General features: G+C 45.6%; 1 pseudogene; it reads left to right on the forward strand.

Moving 5' to 3' along the window:
• Nucleotides 1-342: 342 nt before the first annotated feature.
• LOC136315071 (keratin, type I cytoskeletal 18-like) overlaps nucleotides 343-20,231 on the forward strand; it is a 35,554-nt pseudogene continuing 15,665 nt past the window's right edge.

Genomic DNA, 20,231 nt, shown 5'->3' on the forward strand with positions numbered 1-20,231 from the left:
CAGAATGGCCCTCCATCCTCCGGCTCCACTGTTTCTTTACCGTCTACTCAAATTCAATGAGAACCTGCATGGCCACTACAGCGGCCACTGGCCTTACAGGGACTTTTTCATGGAGGAGGGAATGCAGCTTGAACACAGAGCTCTGTTGGTAAGCCAGAGTTGGATGAAAGACATCATCACAAAGGAAAAATAAACAGTTCTCCGGATGGGGAGCGCAGAGGCCCTGGTCTAGGGAAGAGAGGGGAAGAAGTTAGCAGAGTCCTGCAGATTCCTGGGAACAGGCTGTAGAAACAGCTCATCCTACCTTGGAATAGGCGATGGCTCTGTATATCTGCAGAAGAAATGGTGCTGAAGTATGTGGCTGAAGACAGGTAAGGATGGCCACATAAAAGTGTATACTATGCATGTGCAAAGACTAGACAACCACTCACCATGCATTCATCCATTCAACAGATATTTTCTGAGGGCCTGCTGTGTGCCCAGCACTGATCTTGGTGCCAAAGATATAGCAGGAACAACGACAGGGAAAATACCTGCCCTCATGGAGCAATAAACAAGACAAGTAAAATAATGATTATACATGCATTAAAAAAAAGTATAGCCTGACCAGGCGGTGGCGCAGTGGATGGAGCATCGGACTGGGATGTGGAAGGACCCAGGTTCGAGACCCCGAGGTTGCTGGCTTGAGCACGGGCTCATCTGGTTTGAGCAAAAGCTCACCAGCTTGGACCCAGGGTCGCTGGCTCGAGCAAGGGTTTACTCGGTCTGCTGTAGCCCCACGGTCAAGGCACATAATGAGAGGGCAGTCGATGAATAGCTAAGGTGTCACAACAAAAAACTGATGATTGATGCTTCTCATCTCTTTCTGTTTCTGTCTGTCTGTCCCTATCTATCCCTCTCTCTGACTCTCTCTCTCTGTCCCTGTAAAAAAAAAAAAAAAAAGTATAGCAGGATAAAAAGCTGGAGACAGTTTAGGGGTGACGACCACTACAAATAAGGTGGTTGGAGGATCCAAGATGGTGGCAGAGTAGGTGAATGTTACACTCACCTCCTCCCAGGACTAACTGAAATTACTACAAAAATATAGAGCAATCAACCTGAATAACCAACTAAAAACTAGCTAAATACAAGTCTTATAACGAAGGATCTACAGAAAAAGCCATATTGACACTGGTTGGAAAGGACGAGACATAAAAAAGGCTGGCCCTGCTCCCAAGGGGGGTGACTGAGTTTCTAGAGGGAATATCTCAGCTGTGGAGGGATCACCCTGAGAAGAGTGGGATTTAAACCAAGTTCCCCAGCCCAGAATACCAACACTGGGAAGAGGCACTCACATAACATCTGGCTGTGTGTCTGTCCACCAAGGAGAAACACAGGCACCCTCTTAAAGGGAAAACATACATATTTTGTTCACAGCCTCTCATCCTGGAATATGGCAGAGGAAGGGCAGAATCAACTACAGTCTCATGAGGACAGACTGGGGTTTCTCTCTAGGGAGAGAGCTGAGAGGACAGCCTCCAAGATCCCTGTGCACAAATCATTCTCCCACAGCACAAACAACATCTTTCTTGAGTGGAGAATTCTCCTCTGTGCAGCATCAGCTTGGGGAAAAGCAATAACCCTATTCTCTGGACTCCCTCTCACCCTGTGGAGCTTGTGCCCTACTGAGGTGTAAAACCAGAGGCTTTTTCAGTGACTGAGCCTAACAGAAAGCCAGCAGGCAGAAGCAGATGGAGGCAAATCTTGGGTGTCTTCAGACTTTTGTTGACCTATTCCTGGGACCAGAGCTGGTAAAAGCTAATCTTGGTGTGCATCTTTGTTTTTCCCACATGCACCCAGGAGAAGAAGCCACACACTGTAGATTGCTTATAGCTCCAAACAGGTTGCCATGGGCCAGTAACAGGCAACATCTGATACTGGGCTGGACCAGAGTCTCTCCCAAAAGACCTGGAGTCAACAAACCCAGTAGTCAGCTACAGACATCAGAGTCATATCCAATAAGCTTCAAAGCAGCATACCCAAAGGGAGACCTCAGTAGACACCAAAATCTGCTAAGGCAAATTCTTCTTACTGTGGTCAGCAGCAGCACAGGAGCTCACATGCTGTGGTCAAGGTTGAGCCTCACAGTCAGCCAGCCTGAGGGTCAATCCAAGCATGAACAAGCCAATAGCAATCAAGACTCAATTACCACAGATGGGCCCAGATAACCCACAAAAGGAATATTTTTGGAGCACCTAGCTCAGGTGATCAAGGAGACTACAACACTGGACCCCACAGGACACCTACTACATAAGGCTACCCTACAAAGACTCAGAGTCATAGCAGAAATATATAATACCTAGAAACAAACACAAAGAGGCAGCCAAAATGGAGAGACAAAGGTACACGTCCCAAATGAAAGAACAGGAGAAATATCCAGGAAAAGAGCTAAACAAAATGGAGGCAAACAATCTATCAGATATAAAGTTTAAAGTAATGATTATAGGTATGTTCAACAGCATGAAAGAGGACATAGAAACCATCAGAAAGATCCAGTCAAAGATGAAGAATACAATATATGAAGTGAAGAATATACTGAAAGTGTCTGACCTGTGGTGGCGCAGTGGATAAAGCATTGACCTGGAATGCTGAGGTTGCTGGTTTGAAACCCTGGGCTTGCCTGGTCAAGGCACATATGGGAGTTGATGCTTGATGCTCCTCCCCCTTCTCTCTCTCTCTCTTTCTCTCTCCTTTCTAAAATAAATAAATAAATATATAAATAATTTTTAAAAAAAGAATACACTGGAAATAGTTAACAACAGGTTGGATGAAGCAGAGGATTGAATCAATGAGTTGGACAACAAGGTAGGAAAATCCAATCAATCAGAGAGGAAGGAAAAAAAAGAATTATAAAATTGAGGGAAGTTTAAGGGATTTTTGGGACAACACCTATGCCGTAGGGTTACCAGAAGGAGAACAGAGAGCAAGGGATCAAGGACCTATTTGAAAAAAAATATTGACTTAAAACTTCCCTAATCTGGTGAAAGAAAAAGACACACAAGTCCAGGAACTGCAGTGAATCCCAAATAAGATGGACCCAAAGAAACCCTCACCAAGACTCATCATAATTAAAATGCCAAAGGTTAAAGACAAAGAGACAATTTTAAATAGACTATCTCTCTGCAAGAGAAAGATAGTCAGTTACTGTCAAAGGAGCTCCCATAAGACTGTCAGCTGATATCTCAACAGAAACATTTTAAGCCAGAAGGGATCGTTATGAAGTATACAAAGTGATGCAAAGCAAATACCTACAACCAAGACTACTTTACCCAACAAGGCTCTCATTTGAAATTGAAAGAGAGTTTCCCAGACAAGAAAAAGCTAAAGAAGTTTGCTACCACCAAACCAGTACAGTATTACAAGGAATATGAATAGGTCTGCTGTATGAAGTAGAAGGAAGAGGAGGAAATGCAGGAGGTAGAGAAGCAGAAGGAGGAGAAGAAGAAGAGGAAGAATAAGGAGGAGATGAAAAAGAGAGGAACATGGTTAAAAGAACATATTGGCAATAAATACATACTTATCAATAATTACTTTAAATGTAAATGACTTAAATGTGCCAATCAAAAGATGTAGGGTAGCTGAATGGATAAGAAAACAGGACCCATATATAAATTGTCTATAAGAGACTCACCTCAGAATGAAAGTTATATACAGACTAAAAGTAAAGGTTTGGAAAAAATATTTCGTGCAAATGGAAATAAAAAAAAAGCTGGGGTAGCACTATTTATATCTGACACAATAGACTTTTTTTTTTTTTTGTATTTTTCTGAAGCTGGAAATGGGGAGAGACAGTCAGACAGACTCCCGCATGCGCCCAACTGGGATCCACCCAGCATGCCCACCAGGGGCGACGCTCTGCCCACCAGGGGGCGATGCTCTGCCCCTCCGGGGCGTCGCTCTGCTGTGACCAGAGCCACTCTAGCGCCTGGGGCAGAGGCCAAGGAGCCATCCCCAGCGCCCGGGCCATCCTTGCTCCAGTGGAGCCCCGGCTGCGGGAGGGGAAGAGAGAGACAGAGAGGAAGGGGGTGGGGGTGGAGAAGCAAATGGGCACCTCTCCCGTGCGCCCCGGCCGGGAATCGAACCCGGGTCCCCCGCATGCCAGGCCGACGCTCTACCGCTGAGCCAACCAGCCAGGGCCTGACACAATAGACTTTAACAAAAGTTCTATAGCAAGAGACAAAAAAGAACACTACATAATAATGAAGGAAACAAGAGGCTATATAACCCTTGTAAACATTTATGCACCCAATATAGTATACACCCAACATAGCCCCTAAGTATGTAAAGCAAATCTTGATGGACATAAAGGGAGAGAGCAACAGTAATACAGTCATAGTAAAGGATTTTAACACCCCATTGACATCAGAGGATAGATTTTCCAGGCAGAAAATCAAGGATTTGGCAGCCTTATATAACACACTAGATCAGATGGATTTAATTGATATCTTCAAAATTTTTCACCTCAGAGCAGTAGAATATACATTCTCTTCAAGTGCATATAAAACATTGTCTAGGATATGCCACATGTTGGGACACAAAACAAGTCTCAATAAATTTAAAAAGATTGAAATCACATCAAGCATCTTCTCTAGTCATAATGATATAAAATTAGAAATCAGTCACAAGAAAAAAACTGAAAAACACACAAAGACATGGAGGCTTTATAACATGTTACTAAACAATAAATGGGTTAATGGTGAGATCAAGAAACAAATCAAAAGATACCTTGAGCCCTGGCTGGTTGGCTCAGCAGTAGAGCATCAGCCCAGTGTGTGGAAATCCCAGGTTTGATTTCTGGCCAGGGCACACAGGAGAAGCATCCATCTGCTTCTCCACCCTTCCCCCTCTCCTTTCTCTCTATCTCTCTTTTCCCCTCCTGCAGCCAAGACTCCATTAAAGCAAAAGTTGACCTGGGCGTTGAGGATGGCTCCATGGCCTCCACCTCAGGCTCTAGAATGGCTCCGGTTGTGAGGGAACAATGCCCCAGATGGGCAGAACATCGCACCCTGGTAGTCATCCTGGGTGGATCCCAGTCAGGTGCATGCGGGAGTCTGTCTGACTGCCTCCCTGCTTCTCACTTCAGAAAAATACAAAAAAATTTTTAAAAAAAGATACTTTGAAACAAATGAAAATGAGAACATAAAACCCAAAGCCTATAGGACACAGTAAAAGTGGTCCTAAAGAAAGATTCTTTTTATTACAGGCCTACCTATAGAAACAAGAGAAATCTCAAATAAACAATGTAATTTTATACTTAAAAAGACTTGAAAAAGAACAACAAATAAAACCTAAAGTGAGTAGAGAAAATAATAAAGACCAGAGTAGGTTGCTTGAACCGGACTCACAGAATCTCGCCTTCCTCCCTGAACAACACGCGCTTCAGCACCCACTCCAGCTTCTACACAAGCTACCAGACCCTGGGCTCCAGACAGTCCCCCAGCCACTGGGTCTGGCCAGCCAGCAACACGGCCAGCATCTATACAGGCATGGGGGGGCTCTGACTCTAAGACCTCCATGTCCCACTCCAGCATGTGGGGCAACAGGGGGTCCACGGGCCTGGCTGTGGGGATGGCTGGGGGTCTGGTGGGCATAGGCGGCATCCAGAGTGAGAAAGAGACTATGCAATGTCTGAATGACTGCCTAGCCTCCTTCCTACCTGGAGAGGGTGCGAAGCCTGGAGGCTGATAATCGGAGACTGAAAATCAGAATCTGGGAACACTTGGAAAAGAAGGAACCCCAGGTCAGAGACTGTGGGCATTGTTTCAAGACCATCGAGAACCTGCGAGCTCAGATCTCTGCAAGTTCTGCGGGCAATGCCTGCATTGTATTGCAGATTGACAATGCCCATCTTGCTGCTGATGGCTTCAGAGTCAAGTATGAGATGGCGCTGGCCATGCGCCAGTCTGAGGACAGTAACATTAATGAGCTCTGAAAGGTCACTGATGACACCAATATCACTCCGCTGCCGCTGGAAGCAGACCACGCCTCTCAAGGAGGAACTGCTCTTCATGAATAAGAACCATGAGGAGGAAGTAAATGGTCTGCAAAGCCAGCTCGCCAGTTCTGGGTTGACCGTGGAGTTGGGTGCCCGCAAATCTCAGGACCTCAGCAAGATCATGGCAGACACCAGGCCCAGTATGATGAGCTGGCTCAGAAGAACCCAGAGACACTAGACAAGTACTGGTGACAGCAGAGTGAGGAGAGCACCACAGGGGTCACCCCACAGACCGCTGAGATAGGAGCAGCTGAGATGACACTCACAGAGCTGAGACGGACGGTCCAGTCTTTGGAGATTGATCTGGACCCCATGAGAAATCTGAAAGCCAGTTTGGGCCCTGACCAGTCGGCTCAGTGGTAGAGCGTCGGCCTGGTGAGCGGGAGTCCCAGGTTCGATTCCCGGCCAGGGCACACAGGAGAAGCGCCCATCTGCTTCTCCACCCCTCCCCCTCTCCTTCCTCTCTGTCTCTCTCTTCCCCTCCCGCAGCCGAGGCTCCATTGGAGCAGCGTTTGCCCGGGCGCTGAGGATGGCTCCATGGCCTCTGCCTCAGGCACTAGAATGGCTCTGGTCGCAACAGAGCGACGCTCCAAGGGACAGCCTGAGGGAGGTGGAGATGCACTATGCCATGCAGATGGAACAACTCAAGGGGATCCTGCTGCACCTAGAGTCAGAGCTGTGTCAGACCTGGGCAAAGGGGCAGCACCAGGCCCAGGAGTACAAGACCCTGCTGAACATCAAGGTCAAGCTGGAGGCTGAGATCATCACCCACAGCTGCCCGCTGGAAGAAGGGGAAGATTTCAATCTTAGTGATGCCCTGGACAGCAGCAGCAAGTCCACACAATCCATCCTAAAAACCACCACCAGAAGGGTTTGCACAGCAAAGTGGTGTCTGAGGTCAACACCGCTGAAATGTTGGCACCTTAAAGGCAGCAGATGTGGGGCACCCTTTGAGAGGGCGGGAGGCTACTAAAAAGTTCAGAGATCATTAAAAAAAAATAAGAGCAGAAATAAACAAAATAAAGACTAAAAAAACAACACAGAAGATCAGTAAAACCAAGAGCTTGTTCTTTTAAAAGGTAAACAAAATTGACAAAACTTTAACCAGACTCATCAAGAAAAAAAGAGAGAGGACCCAAATAAATAAAATAAGAAATGAAAGAGGAGAAGTAACAACTGACACCAAAGAAATACAAAGTATTATAAGAAAAATAATATAAGCAATTATATGCCAACAAATTAAACAATCTGGTTGAAATGGATAAAGTCTTGGAAACATAAAATCTTCCAAAACTGAATTAGGAAGAATCAGAGAATCTGAATAAACAGATTACAGCCAGTTAAATTGAAGCAGTAATCAAAATATGCCCAATAAACAAAAGCTTCACAGTTGAATTTTACAAAACATTCAAAGAAGAACTCTTATCCTTATCAAACTGTTCCAAAAAATCCAAGAGAAGGAAAGACTCCCAAGCTCATTTTATGAGGCCAGCATTATCCTAATTTCAAAAGCAGATAAAGACACTACAAAGAAAGAAAATTATAGGTCAATATCCCTGATGAACATAGATGCTAAAATCCTAAAAAAAAAAAAATTAACAAAATGGATCCAGTAATACTAAAAAGATCAGACACCATATCAAGTGGGATTTATTCCAGGGCCGCAAGGCTGGTACAATATTAAAAAATCAAGAGACATAACACATCACACAAACAAAATGAAGAATAAAAACCACATGATCATAACAATAAATGCAGACAAAGTATTTGATAAAATCTAACACCTGTTTATAATAAAAACTCTCAGCAAAGTGGGAATGGAGGAAACATCTCAACGTAATAAAGGCCATATATGACAAACCCACAGCTGACATCATACTCAATGGGCATAATCTAAAAGTGTTTCTCTTAAGATCAGAAACAAGACAGGATGCCTACTTTTAGCTGTCTCATTCAACATAGCACTGGAAGTTCTAGCCACAGCAATCACACAGGAAAAAGCTATAAAATGCATCTGAATTGGAAAGGAAGAAGTAAAAATGTCATTATTTGCAGATGACATGATACTGTATATAGAGAACACTAAAGAGTCCACCCAAAAATTACTAGAACTGATAAATAAATTCAGTAAAGTAGGAAGATACAAATAAATATCCAGAATCAGTTGCATTTTTATGCACCAATAATAAACTATCAGAAAGAAAAACTAAGAAAACAATCCTATTCACAGTTGGTTCACAAAGATTAAAATATCTAGAAAAAAAAATAGCCAAAGATGTAAAAGACTTGCACTCAGAAAATTATAAGACATTAAGAAACAAATTGAACAAGATACAAATAAGTGGAAACATATACAGTACTGTGTTCATGGATAGGAAGAATTAATATCATTAAAATGTCCATACTAGCCCCTGGCCGGTTGGCTCAGTGGTAGAGCGTCGGCCTGGCGTGCGGGGGACCCGGGTTCGATTCCCGGCCAGGGCACATAGGAGAAGTGCCCATTTGCTTCTCCACCCCCAACCCCTCCTTCCTCTCTGTCTCTCTCTTCCCCTCCCGCAGCCAAGGCTCCATTGGAGCAAAGATGGCCCGGGCACTGGGGATGGCTCCTTGGCCTCTGCCCCAGGCGCTAGAATGGCTCTGCTCGTGGCAGAGCGACGCCCCGGAGGGGCAGAGCATCGCCCCCTGGTGGGCAGAGCATCGCCCCTGGTGGGCGTGCCGGGTGGATCCCGGTCGGGCGCATGCGGGAGTCTGTCTGAATGTCTCTCCCCGTTTCCAGCTTCAGAAAAAAAAAAAAAAATGTCCATACTACCTAAAACAAGGTATAGTTTTAACCCAATTCCTATCAAGACACTAATGGCATATTTCCAGAATTAGAACAAATATTCTAAAAATTTATATGGAACTACAAAAGACTCCAAACAGTAAAAGTGATCTTGATCAAACTATACTACAAGGCCATAGTGATCAAAACAACATGGTACTGGCATATAAAACAGACATATGGGTTAATGGAACAGAACAGAAAGCCCAGAAATAAAACCATTTCTTTATAGCCAAGTAATATTTGACAAAAATATACAATGGGTAAAGATAATCTATTCAACAAATAATATTGGCTGACCAGGTGGTGGCGCAGTACATAGAGCGTCGGACTGGGATGTGGAGGACGCAGGTTCGAGACCCCAAGGTCACCAGCTTGAGCGTGGGCTCATCTGGTTTGAGGAAAGCTCACCAGCTTGGACCCAAAGTTGCTGGCTTCAGCAAGGGGTTACTCGGTCTGCTGAAGGCCCACGGTCAAGGCACATATGAGAAAGCAATCAATGAACAACTAAGTTGTCACACAAATAATATTGGGAAAATTGAACAGACACATGTATAAATATGAAACTAGATCATTTTCTTATACCGTACAAAGGAATTAACTCAAAATGCATCAAAGACTTAAATGTTAGACTCAAAACCATAAAAACCCTAGAACTCATAGGAAGTAAATCTCGGACATTTTTCATAGCAATATTTTTTTCTCATATCTCCTCTAGCAAGGGAAACAAAAGAAAATATAAACAAATGAGACTACATCAAACTAAGAAGTTTTTGTAAAGCAAAGGAAACCATTAAGAGAATAAAAAGACAACCCACTGAATTGGACATTCACTGATTTATTTGATAAGGGATTAATAGCCAAAGTGTATGAAGAACTTATAAAACTCAACAACAACAACAAAAGAATCCAATTAAAAAATGGGCAAAGGATCTCAATACATACTTTTCCAAAGAGGACACACAGATGGCCAGTAGACTTATGAAAAGATGCTCATCACTGATCATCAAAGAAATGCAAATTGATACCACAAAGAGATATCACCTCACACTTGTCAGAATAGCTATCATCAATAAATCAACAAAAAAGTGTTGGCAAGAGTGTGGAGAAAAGGGAAGCCTCCTGCACTGCTGGTGGGAATGCAGACTGGTGCAGTCACTGTGGAGAACAGTATGGTGTTTACTGAAAAAAATAAAAATGGAACTGCCTTATGACCTAGCAATTCTGCTTCCGGGAATTATCCAGAGAAACCCAAACCACTAACTCAAAAGAATATATGCATCCCTATGTTTACTGCAGCATTATTTATAATAGCCAAGATCTGGAAACAGCCTAAGTGTCCATCAGTGGATGAGTGGATAAAAAAGCTGTGGTATATTTACACAATGGAATGTTACTCAGCCATAAAAGTGAAGGAAATCTTACCTTTTGTGACAGCATGGATGGACCTGGAGAGTATTATGTTAAGTGAAATCATTCAGTCAGAGAAAGACAAGTGCCATATGATTTCACTGCTGTGTAAATCTAATGAGCAGCCTGACCAGGCGATGGTGCAGTGGATAGAGCGTTGGACTGGGATGCGGAGGACCCAGGTTTGAGACCCCGAGGTCACCAGCTTGAGTGCGGGCTCATCTGGCTTGAGCAAGGCTCACCAGTATGGACCCAAGGTTGCTGGCTCGAGCAAGGGGTTACTCAGTCTGCTGAAGGCCCACAGTCAAGGCACATATGAGAAAGCAATCAGTGAACAACTGAGGTGTCGCAATGAAAAACTGATGATTGATGCTTCTCATCTCTCTCCGTTCCTGTCTGTCTGTCCCTGTCTATCCCTCTCTCTGACTCTCTCTCTGTCTCTGTAAAAATAATAATAATAATAATAATAATAATAATAATAAATCTAATGAGCAAAATGAACAAGTAAAATAGTGACTGCCTCGTGATAAAAAGCAGACTGACAGCTGTCAGGGAAGGAGGACTGGGGGCAGCGGATGGAACGATTGAGCAAGAAAAGAATAGAAAAACTCATGGACAAAGACAGCAGTGTGGTGATTGCCCGGGGGAGGGCGGGAAGGCAGGGAGGGGTGGGGGGGTAAATGGTGGTGGTGAACACACAGCACAGTCTACAGATGGTGTGTTGTAGAACTGTGCGCCTAAAACCTGTATAATTTTGTTAACCAGTGTCACTCCAATAAAAAAATCGGGGTTGCGAGTCTTACTGAAAAGGCAGGACCTGAGAAAATAGATGGAAAATTCAGACTAGCAAACCTTAGAATTATTAGACCTTGATGCATATTGAGTTTCTAGAATCCAGTGGTCATAACCCAGGGACCCCACACCAGGGTGACAGACCACCCATTTCTCATGTTGGCCCTTCCACAGGTCTGCCAGCCCCACCTGCAGCGAGCTGTGAAGACACACCTCCTCCTGACTTCAGCTCAGCCTCATGGGGGAGATACTCTGAGAGTCAGGTGGCTGCGGGAAGTAGTATTACAAACTGAAAGGAATCCAGAAGTCAAGAATGACTGCCTATCAGCCTTTGAAGACCCTCACCTGAGAAATGTAATGGGCCTTTTCAGGCATGCTGGGACCTCACCCTGGATGAAGTGGTTCTACAGCTTTGTAGCTGTGTCCAAATCCAGGATTACCTGCCACGAGTGATGGTCCAGGGCTTCATGTCCTTTCCATTGATGTGCAAGCAGGCTCCCCAGCTGTCAATCAACCTCTGTGAGCGGAGGCAGAAGCAGACAGTCTCAATTGGTGGGAAGTTAAGTTGAGGAACATTCCAGCCTCTCACTTGCCAGCGGCCACAGCAGCTCTGAGGAGACACCCTTGATGCTAACTAAGGAGTCCTGGGTTGCAAAGAGAACGAGGCTTCCTTAGGTAAACTAGAACCAAAGGACTGCTGGAAAAGACCCTCAGGTTTCAAGAAAGTCCAGCAAGGAGTTCCTTTGTAAGTTCCTCCCGTCAGAGGCTAGGGCTGGGCTGGGGCTGTAACACTTCTTGACGATGTTATTTGCCCTGCTTTAGAAATCACCCACAGAGATAACCACGATCCATTGGATGCCCAGGCTCCGAGGAGAGGCAGCAGGGAGCCCCCTGGTGTCCCCACAGTGCTCCATGAGAGCGTGAGAGGTTCTTAGGAGCAAGAGCAGGAGAGAGCTGGAAACCTGGTGGGATGCAGGCTCCCCTCACCCCAACCATGGGCAGCATGAGCCTCATCCCCTAGGACTGCCATCAACAGCACTGGAGTCAGAGCTTGTGGGACTCCGACGAAGGGCAGAAACGCAGCCCACAGCACTGTGGCCAGTGGTGAGGACTCCTATACCTGTGAGGGCTTACTGAACAAAACAGTGATTTTAAGAGACAGATGTTGAACAGTAGGAACGAAGTCCTTGCACTATCACTGAAAAGGCTGAGAAATGATCTCTGGGCAGGGCCTCTAGGTGGCCTCCACAGGGTGGCAATATCAGAACATTCTGCTACAAGCGTGATACAAGGATTAGGAAGCCATTGGATAGAAACAGCAGAACACCGAAGATGAAATGCCGATCCTAAAAATAGGATCCTTTACTAGCGTAAAGGAAATTGCTTTTCAGGAAAGACAATTAGACTGATGGCCAACTTCTTAAGAATAATAGTAGAGTCCATAAAACAATAGATTGATGTCTTCAAGGTGCTGAGAGCAAACTGCTTAACAAATTTGCGTACCGGGTAAAACAAGCTTTCAAAAAAGAGGCCAAAATGAAATAAAAATATTTTCAGAAGAAAAATTTCTTTGATTCACAAGCATCAGACTTAGAAGTACACATTGGACCTCATGAAAATTAAACACCTCTGTGCATCGCCTTGGCCTGACAGCTTGGTTGGTTAGAATGCTGTCCCGATATGCAAAGCTCGCTGGTTTGATCCCTGGTCACATGTTTCTGTCTCTCTCTCTCTCTCTCTCTCTTCCTTTCTCTCGAAAACCAGTAAATAACTTTTTAAAAAAAAAAATCCTTTGTGCATCAAAGGACACTGTCATCAGAGCAAACAGGTAACTCATAGAATGGGAGAAAATTTTGCAAATCACAATGAATAAGATGTGGAAACACCCAAATGTTTATTGACGGTTCAATAGATAAATAAAATGTGGTTTAGATATACAATGGATTGTTATTTTCCCATAGAGAAGAAGGAAATTCTGACGCTTGTTATAACACGGATAAATCTCGAGGACATTATTTATACTTAAGTGAAATAAGCCAGTGACAAGACATGGATGACTCCATTTATAGGAGGTCCCCAGAATGGTCAAATTCATAGAAATAGAAAGTAGAATGGGGGTGGTAGTGGCTAGGGTGGGGTGCGGAGAACGGGCGTTGTTGTTTAGTGGGTACAAAGGTTCGGTTTGGGAAGATGAAAAAGTTCTGGAGATGGAGGATGGGGCTGCCCAGCAATGTGAACGTACGCAATGTCACTTAAGAATGGCTTTAAAGGTAAATATTATGTGTATTTTACTACAATTTTTGAAATTTAATATGAAACGGCAAATTCATCACCAAGTAACAGATTCAAGGGAGCTTGCACTTGGTACGTCTGTTTTGTTCAGAGTTCCATTCCCTCTGTCTCTCCCAGGACTGCACTGCCTGCCGGCTACACAGTCTCTTCCCTGGATTTCATCCCCATCCCTGAACCTACCGTCCTTCTATTAAAAACTGAGAATTTAAAAGACAACGTCAAGAAAGTGAAAAGATAACCCACAGAATGAAAGTTTTTTGCAAAGTGTGTATCTGATAATGGACTTATATCTAGAATACATAGAGAACACTTACAATGTAATAATGAAAAGACACATAATCCAATCTTAAAAGAGGCAAAGGATCTGAAGAGATGTTTCTCCAAAGACATATAGCCAATAAGCACATGACAAGATGCTCAGTATCATTAATCATCAGTGAAATGCAAGTCAAAACCACAATGAGATACTACTTTACACCCACCTGGATGACTATAATCTAAAAGACAGGTAGCAATAAGTGTTGAAAAGGATGTGGAGAAAATGGAACCCTCATACGTGTGGTGGTGGAAATGTAACATGTTGCATGTAGTATGGGAGACAGTTTGATAGGTCCTTCAACTGCCAAAGAAAATTATCAAATGACCCAGCAATTCCACTTCTAGGTATCTACTCAAGAGAAATGAAGCATACATCCACACAAAAACTTGTATACAGCCTGACCAGGCGATGGCGCAGTGGAGTGAGTGTTGGACTGAGAGGCAGAAGACCCAGGTTCGAAACCCCGAAGTCACCGGCTTGAATGCGGGCTCATCTGGCTTGAGTGCGGGCTCACTAGCTTGAGCACGGGGTCGCTGGCTCGAGTGTGGGATCATAAACATGACCCCGTGGTAGCTGGCATGAGCCCAAGGTTGCTGGCTTGAGCAAGGGGTCATTCACACTAGCTGTAGCCTCCTCCCCGCGTCCCTCCTCCCCCCCCCCAAGAGACATATGAGAAAGCAATCAATGAACAATTAAGGAGACTAAGGAGTAGCAACAAAGAATTGATTCTTCTCATCTCTCTCCCTTTCGGTCTGTCTGTCCCAATCTGTCCCTCTCTCTGTCTCTGACACCAAAAAAAAAAACAAAAAAAAACAAAAGAAAAACCTTGTACACAAATGTTCACAGCATCACTATTCATAATAGTCAAAGAGTGGAAGCAGCTCAAACGTCCTTCAACTGTTCCTTTTCTTTCCTCATAAATACCCCTTGTCTTTGTCTCGTAATTTGAACACTATGTGGGTTTCTGCCCAAATCAGTGCTTTCCAAATAGCTATTCTTTTGATCTCAAATAAATGCTTGTTGCTTCTCACTTCGGCTTAAAAATACAACAGAATATTATTCAGCCATATAAAGCAGTGAAGTACTGATTCATGCTACAACATGTAAGAACCTTGAAAACACTTTGCTAAGGGGGAGTAGCCGGGCACAAAAGGCCACACACTGTGTGATTCTACTTATATGAAGTGTCCCGAACAGGCAAATGGATGGAGACAGAGAGTAGATTAGTGAGTGATGCCAGGGCCAGGGGTGGGGGAGGCAAGGGAGGAGAGAGGGAGGCGGTTTCCAGTTCCATTCAGGGTGATGAAAATGTCCTAACACTGGTTGCCATGATGGTTGCACGACCATGTGAGTACGCTATAAAGCACTGAATCGTACACTCTAGATGGGTGGCTTGTGTTATCTGTGAATTACAGCTCAATAAAACTGTTCAGAAAACAAAATACAGACAGCATTTCCTCTTCCCCAGTTCCCACTCCAAATTTGCATCATATACTCAGGACCAAGAACCCCCTCGGAGCAGAAATCTCTCTCCTCAGAAGCAGTTGATGCTAAGACATATGCTTACACACACACACACATATATGCACGCACACACGCACACACATATATGTACACACACATACATGCACGCACACACATGTGCAAACACAGTCACACAGACATGTACACACGTGCGCGAGCACGCACACACACACACACACGAGCCAGAAATTTAAAATTTCCTAGTGACCATATTTTTAAAAGTTAAAACGAACAAATTAAATTTAATTTAATAACATTTTCATGTTATCTATCCAGTATATTATCAGCATGTAAACAGTATAAACAATTTTAATGAAATACTTTACATCGGGATATGTATTTTACACTCGGGGAACATCTGAGTTCAATTTAGCCACATTTAAAGTTCTCAGGAGACAGTGGCTATCTCATTGAACAGTGCAGGTCCGCACTCTGGAAGTTGCACGTGACAGTGTTTTGAGCAAAGTGAGGAGAAAAGGGACTTTGTTGTCTCATGTAATTAAAGGCCGGAATAGACCTGTCTGTAGGCCCAGCTAGATCCAGAAGTTCACTCTCCCTCTTCTCTCTCCCTTCTCCCTCTCTACCTATCTCCTCCTGCTCTCCGCCCTTTCTCTTTATTTCTCTCCCCCCTCCTACCTCCTTCTATTCTCTTTATCATCTCTCAGCTGCACCCCTGTTCTGGCTGCACTCCCGGGCAGGCTTCTAGAGTGACCCCAGGTAGCTCTCGCTTTACGAATTTATCCCAAGTGAAGGAACATTCTCTTTTTGCAACTGTTTCAGGTAATATGCTGAGCCTGACAGGAGGGAGGGATGCTCACGTGTCAATCAGGGGGTGTGGCCGGCTGCCCTGAGTTGGGAGGAGGAGCCGGCTCCGGAAGACCAAGGCTTGCAGACCGCTCAGGCAGAGCCACACCCTCCTGCTCTGTGTCAGTCAGTCCAGAGTCCTCTGGGGTGAAAATGCGCATGGCTCTGCTCAGGCATTTTTGTTAATGTAGCTTCCTAATTGTCTATAATTTATCTATTCTTCCTTCCAAGATTCTGCCGTACTGGGAAATGGGAACAAAACCTAAACTTTGAAATATATCTTAATTTGCTGTTCTTTAATATCTTTCTTGTTTTAACACAGTTTCTGTTGGGGAAAATGTTATTTCTAAGTCATAATTTAACTTCCTAACAGGGCTCTTTCTCCTGTATTTTCCTTCTTCTCACGCTGGCACTGGGTCTAGGGAACATTTTACCAGGCTCCCTGATACCAGGGAAGGGGAGCTCTGGTCCTCGGTCAGCCTCTAGTGGATGTGTCTCACTCATTCAGCACTGCCTGTACAGCTGGGGACCATTAGCATAGACTACAGTGTAACTGTAAATGGTTCTCCAGGACAACAGCCCGGATGCCACACACGTTTGCTCCTCAGCCTCAGTCCTATCCTGAATGCCTTGGCTTCAGACATGTGCTGCTCCTCTGCCAAGACTCTGGATGCTGCTCTGTTCCCCACCCTCACCTCAGACTCTTCCTCCTCCTGACTCCTGACTTTCTTGACCTCAACCTTGCCCACAGTGGCAGGGGTCCCTGAGTACTCTCTGCATCTTGGAACATCTTCTCGCGCTTGAGGCAGCTTAAGGTGTTTAGAAATCCCCCTTTGTGCCTGACCAGCGGTGGTGCAGTGGACATTGAGGTTCCAGGTTCAAAACCTCAAGGTCACCGGCTTGAGTGCAGGCTTACCAGCTTGAGTGCAGGGTCACCGGCTTAAGTGTGAGGTCATAGACATGACCCATGGTCGCTGGCTTGAGCCCAAGGTCACTGGCCCAGGTGGAGCCCCCCAGTCAAGGCACATATGAGAAAACAAACAATGAATCAAGTGCCACAACTACAACTTGATGCTCCTCATCTCTCTTCCTTCTTGTCTCTCTTTCTCTCTTGCAAAAATTAAAAAAGAAGAAAGAAAGAAAGAAAGAAAGAAAGAAAGAAAGAAAGAAAGAAAGAAAGAGGAAAGGAAAGGAAGGGAGGGGGAGGGGAGGAGGGAGGGGGAGGGCAGGGGAGGAGAAGGAGAAGGAGAAAGAAGGAGAAGGAGAAGGAGAAGGAGAGGGAGAGGGAGAAGGAGAAGGAGAGGGAGAGGGAGAGGGAGAGGGAGGGAGAGGGAGAGGGAGAGGGAGAGGGAGAGGGAGAGGGAGAGGGAGAGGGAGAGGGAGAGGGAGAGGGAGAGGGAGAGGGAGAGGGAGAGGGAGAGGGAGAGGGAGAGGGAGAAGGGGGAGGGGGAGGGGGAGGGGGAGGGGGAAGGAGAAGGAGAAGGAGAAGGAGAAGGAGAAGGAGAAGGAGAAGGAGAAGGAGAAGGAGAAGGAGAAGGAGAAGGAGAAGGAGAAGGAGAAGGAAGCGCCTTTACTCCCGTCCACTGGCTCACACAAAAAGTGGCTACTTCAGCCAGAAGTAACCGGGGAATTCCTCTGCTCTGGATAAGTGTTCACCCTCCAGGATGATAGGATTTACAGGGTATGGAAACTCACCTGTACGTATTTCCAACATAATCCTGGTTACTCTTTTTAAACAAACACTGTAATATAACTCTACCCTCAACCCTGACAGATGAAGAAGCTGAGGCTGAAGAAGAGACAGGTTTGCCCCATCACACAGCACTAAGTACGAGACCCAGGTTTCCAAGCCAGGAATGCCCCTCCACCCTCTTGGAGACTGCTGACAAAGATAAATTTGTGTCTTGAAAACTATTTTTAAGTAATTCATTCCAGCAAGAAAAATGAGACTTTTCACATTCTCTTTCTTGGACTAAAAACCGCTGCTGCACCCTCCCCTCTGTCCTCCAGGCCCTGCAAACATAGACAAAAAACGACAGGAATGTCATACACCTGCACCTGCGTGATGCTGCTGGAGAGAGACCAAGCCCCAGGGAGATGCATAGGAGCTGCCCAGATGCAGGAAGGGGGTGGGGGAAGGTAGGTTCATGTCTGCGGAAGGCCCTGGGGGTTTCCCCACGAGGTGGCAGGACGCCAGTGGAAAAAGAGCCAGGAGAAGTGCTAGAAAAAGTGTTCACTCGGGCAAATGAGCCAGCCACGGAGGGAGCAAGGACACACACACACACACACACACACACACACACACCCCAGCAGCGGGACCACCCTTGCAGGTCCCTTGATGCCAGGTATTTTAAATACACGGAGGGGCACCCTGGGTGGTATGTGAGTATTTTAGGCAGCACAGGCCTGACCTTAACTGAAGCTGAGGATTCTCACAGGCAGCATTCGGTCACAAAAGAAGCAGCGCCCCAGAGGGATGTCACACCAGGGGAGAGGCAGAGGGGCCGGAGCCATGACTACCCAGCTGAAGATGCAGCAGGCCTAGGTGGCATTACTGGCTCAGAGCTGGGCTGGCAGACAGTGCCAGCACTGGGGTCTCCCATCCTGGGGTACTGCGGGGCCCTCCCCTCCTCCCACCCCAGCCTCCTGCCAGGGCAGCCGACAAGGGAACCAGGAAGCAGAGTGTATAGGCTCAGCTGAGAGCACAGAGGGTCCAAGAGTCACATCTGGGCTCTGTGTCTCTCCATGCCTGGCCAGCACTTAGCAGACACAAAAACTTTACAGGTACAACCAATTGTTGCTAAAATTTAATATTATTTTTACTTTTACCATACTGTTGTTTTTTTCAGTCACCTATTCATAGCAAGCGATACTGGTCATCCACTAATGAAAGTGCCATGAAGTTCCCCTTTTAAATAATTTTTTCAAGTTAGAAAGGGGACAATGTGTGTAGAGAATTCTAAGTGGCTGGAAGGACCCCCAGTGGGCCAGGCATCGAAAGGGAGACAAGGGGCCTACAGAAGTAGCGGGTCACCTGGGGGGTGACAGGAGAGAGCGGAGCCCAGGCTGGGGTCCTGGTCAGATGATCTGGAAGCACAGGGCCTGCCCCCTGGATGATGGAACCTGAGTCCAGCCAGGCTTCTAGCTCCAGGGTCACATGGGGCAGAGGAACAATCTCTACCACCACATGCCCCAGCCTGCATCAGCCCTGAGGACAAAGGCCCTGCTTCTCTGACAAGCAGCGTCTTTACAACAGAAGGGGACTTGTAGACCCAGAGGAAAGAGAAAGAGCACCAAGCATGATGGGCGGTTCCTCGGTCCTCATCAAACACTAATCTGTGAAAGCGCAGTTCTGAGGACACTGGGAAGATACGACATGCGAATGTTAATTTTATTAGTGTGATAACAACAAGGTAGTTATAGAAAGGAAAAATACCTGTTTTCCATTATAAAATAATGAAACGTTCTCATGGAGAGAGAAGCAACGGGTGTTTTGGAGAGCTGGGCTCGAGGAGGTCTCCCCCTGTAGCCAGCGGTACAAGGTGGCGGCTGGAGGCCCAAGGCCAGCGCGGACCGTCTGGGGTTGGCTCGCCGCTCCCAGACTCCTGCTTTGTGCCTGGGCCTGGCTGAGGTGGGCAAATCCCAGGGGCCTTCCGGGAGCAGCTGGGTGCTCAGCCTGGGGGAGGTGGGGCCAAGGCCAGACTGCTGCCAGAGGCCCAGGGCCACCCAGTCCTTGCAGTGGGGATGCAGGCGAGACCCCCAAGGCCAGAGGAAGGGCTGAGTGTTCCTGCTACAGATGTTCTGTGGCTTCTTGTCCACACAATAATGTTCAGACTCTTTACATTTGTTATTATTATTTTAAAATGTGATAAAATACACATAATGTATAAATTGAACAATTTTAACCATTTTTAAGTGTACAGTTCAGTGGTATGAAGTAAATTCACACTGTTGTGCAACCATCACCAACGCCCATTTCCAGAACTTTTTCACCTTCCTAAACCAGAAACTCTGTTCCCATTAAACACTAACTCCCTGTTCCTTCTTCCCAGTCCCTGGTGACCTCTACGCTACTTTCTGTCTCTAATACTTTGACTAGCTAGGAACTTTACAGAAGTCAAGCTTGACAGTATTTATTCTTTTGTGACTGGCTTATTACACTTAGCATAATGTCCTCGGGTTTCATTCATGTCGCAGCATGCTGAATAATACTCCTCTTTAATGCTGACTAATGC

Source organism: Saccopteryx bilineata, chromosome 11 (genome assembly GCF_036850765.1).
Source record: "Saccopteryx bilineata isolate mSacBil1 chromosome 11, mSacBil1_pri_phased_curated, whole genome shotgun sequence".
Taxonomy (NCBI): Eukaryota; Metazoa; Chordata; class Mammalia; order Chiroptera; family Emballonuridae; genus Saccopteryx; species Saccopteryx bilineata.